We start from the raw sequence: 3,513 nt of genomic DNA, 5'->3' as shown, positions 1-3,513 counted from the left end.
AAGCGTTTGTAAAAGACGTTGAAGGCAAGACACGGCTGCTCTGGGTTCTCTGCGCGGCAGGAGGATTTTACGTGTCTGCGATGTTCCTTCCCTAAGACTCCAGCAGCTGCTGTGACCTGATTTCCTGACACCTTCCGTATCTTCTCTCACTTTTTTTTTCCTTTCCACCTCCTAAAACTCGCTACACTGCAACAAACGATGTTTGAAAGATGATGTGATATGCATGTATACTTCTTCGAAGTAATAAATGACGTTATTTTAGATTACAAGCCCAGTAGAGTGCAATCGTTTAAGGAATTAAGAATGTAGGCTGGGAATATTTTGTGACAGGCTAAGATAGATGGGTGGTCTCTTTCTTTTTTAAAAAAAAAAAATTTTTTTAAACAAACAAATTTCTTACCTTTACCAGCAAAGTGGAGCAGGATTTTATAAGAAAAGTATTATCTTGACCATGATCATTGCTCATGAAATTCTAAATCCATGTTGAAGCAAATAAATGTTTTATTTTTTTTTAGGATGTCACTAGAAATTATCTTTTCTTGGAAACTGACCACTCCTGACAAAATTTAAGTAATGCCTCCTCGGTATTGCTACGTTTAAATGATATTAAGAGAACAGTACACTTCTGTAAATTGTATGAAAATTGAGACCCAAAGTATAAGTCTTGATACTTTAAGTATTCATGCTCCATGCTAGTCAACTGGTCTTGCATAACACTGCCAGTTTGTGTCCAGTTTTTGTAGCAATCTGTCAGACACAGTGGGCAATAGCACCAGTTTTGCAAGTGGTACAACGTCTAAGTTACAGTTTCTTTAACTTCCGCAAGAATTTTAGATATAGTTGCTTATACTAAACTTGAAATTCTTAAAGGTTAATCTTAGATGTATGGAAAATTTTCCTCCTTTTGTATGTGAAGTTCTTCTTTCTTATTGTTTAGGAACAAGAAGTGCTGAACTGACCTTTCTTGGAAATATGAACTGTTTTAAGTTGTTGAGGTTCAGCATGGCATGTGAATCTTTCCAGATGCAAATAAAAATGCATACCTCTCTTATTATGCTTTACTTTAGTAATGCTGGACTCTTTAAGTACAAACACTTTTGTAGCAGTGTTGCTGTACAATTTTGTCAGATTTAATCACTTTGGAAAGAAGTGATATGGAAGTCTATGGGGAAAAGTCATACGCTTTTAGAAATGGTGCTGGAACTGTTGACTGTAAGGAAAATAATTTTATTTCAGTGTTTGTGAATGACACTGAGGTGATATTCAGAAAGTAGCTGTGACATATGTAAAACATGATTCATTGGTCTCTGTCAGAGAAGAAGCAGAAATGTTGGTTGTTAGTGATTGTTAAAGACTTAGGTGTTTCTTATGTTGCTAACGAGGCAAATAAGTTGCCAGGCCAACTTCTAAATCTGTAATTGTATTTTTGCCTCCCTAAAATCAGGAGGCAGCTTTGCACTGTTTCTATCTAAAAACATTCTTTTTCACAAATAAGGTTAATTTGGTTTTTTTCTTTTCCTGTAGGCCAGGACAGGAAAAAAAGCTGAATACTTAATTTCTGTCACTTTGTAATGAAAATGAAACAACTAATTCTTCCTTTTGCATTAGACGATTTCACCCTTCTAAGTTTTTGGGACTGGAGATTTGTAGCAGATTTGTTTTGTCACTTGTCTTCAAACCATGTCATGTTGCCAGTAATAAGTGGCTTTTATGTACAGCCTTGCTATGTTTGCTTACAACTTAAATATTTCTATGGTTTTGCTGCAGCAGTGGCAGTAATGGCTTACTACTGACAATGAGTTTTTTGTTTGTTCATCTGAGGAACGAACAAGCGTGTGTTCTTCTTGCTGCCATCATGAATCAAATTAAATTGATCATCCAGAGGTGAAAGTTTCTGTTTCACTTTAATCTTATGCCTGAAGTGTTGATATGGTGAGGTATAGTGACCACAATATCTGAATGAAGACCTGAATGAAGTCAATGACTGCAGATAGCACTAATGAAACAAAGAATTACCAAAAAGTTTTGAGGGATTTGCGTAACAGAAAAAGAGCTGAAAACACTGTGAAGAGCTGGATCCCAGTTGAACAGGGTTCTGTTGTTAGAACTGTGCCACTGGGTGCCATGGCCGCATGCTGTGAACCTCAGCATCACGAAACATTATTTTCAGTTTCTGTGACTGACAGCATCGAAAGTGCAACCTTATTGCTAATCTACAGGTGTAGATCACTTCAGGCATTTCAGTGGTCAAGACAAGGAAACATTTATTTCACGTGAAAGAAAAATGTATTCATGTTGTTCTAAATAGTGAAAGCTGGAAAGAATATTTTATCCTAAATTTTAATGATGAAAAACCAGAAGATTGTAAGCAATATTGACTTGTTGGAAACAAAATTCCCATTAAGCCTTTTCATTCCTTTTGGGCAGAGTCATAAGGAGACTTGTTTATGATGGAAGACTTTACTGGTAGAAGAAAGGCATGTCCTTAGCGGCAGTTTTGGTTGTGACAGATTTAACAGCTACTTCACAGGATATCTATGGATTATATTGTGTCACTTCTGTCCTCTGATGCAGGTTTTCAGTAACGTCACTGTTAATTTCCCAATGGTTTTCTAGATGTTTTGAGATGTACTAAGGATTTATGTCACCTGAGAAGTGTAGCAATAGGGGAAAAAAAGACTCTAATGGACTTTAAATCTCTCTCTTCATGCTATTTCAACCTTATTTGGCTCTGGCCAACATCTGATTTTCTGCACTGGAAGAGAAGAAAGAGTAGTTGTTAACAAGTGTCTTCATCTATTATACTGAAACAAATGTAGTACTTTCTCACATTAATACTTCCCTAATCTCGCTTTGTCATGTAGCTAAGCTTTCTGTTGCCTCGAGAAAGAAATGTGTTTGAATTTATGACAATCGTTCATAGGAGAGTCTCTAAGAAAGTAATTTCTCTCATGACAGTGATTGAAAGAAGACTACAAGAATGGCAGGCGACACTGAAATGATTTTGTAACCTCTAGCACCTCTGTTTCAAAGATTCCCATTCAAAATGTGGAACATGGCATTACTTATCTACCAGTTGATGCCTTAAGCTTTGACCTGTCTTCAAAAGAACAAACAATTTTAAAAAAAGAAAACCCGAACAAAGCTCCCCACAGCTCTCTCACCCACATGCATTTAGAAATATGGCCTTAGCCTGAAGACTACTCAAGACAATGGAACTAGAACTTAAAAAAGCTAATTCTCCATACAATAAATACAGTTGGAGCTATTGCCTAACAAAGCCATGTTTTGTGCACGATTTAAAACTGTCATAACGTTACGCTGAAAGTTTAGGTTGCCCTCTGAGTGATACAATAGGGATAGGAGCATTTACAGTAACGTACGAGTGTGTCCTTTCAGTCAGTCTGTCATTGCTTTTCCTTTATGTCATACGTTGTAGTTCATTCTAGTTTCACAGTTTAAGTTACAGATGGAGAAGAATTTGATTTGTATTTTGTTATCCATAGATAAGCC

This window comes from Apaloderma vittatum, unplaced genomic scaffold (genome assembly GCF_000703405.1).
Source record: "Apaloderma vittatum isolate BGI_N311 unplaced genomic scaffold, ASM70340v1 Scaffold45903, whole genome shotgun sequence".
NCBI lineage: Eukaryota > Metazoa > Chordata > Aves > Trogoniformes > Trogonidae > Apaloderma > Apaloderma vittatum.
The sequence above is the reverse complement of the archived record's forward strand: the minus strand, read 5'-3'. Positions refer to the sequence as shown.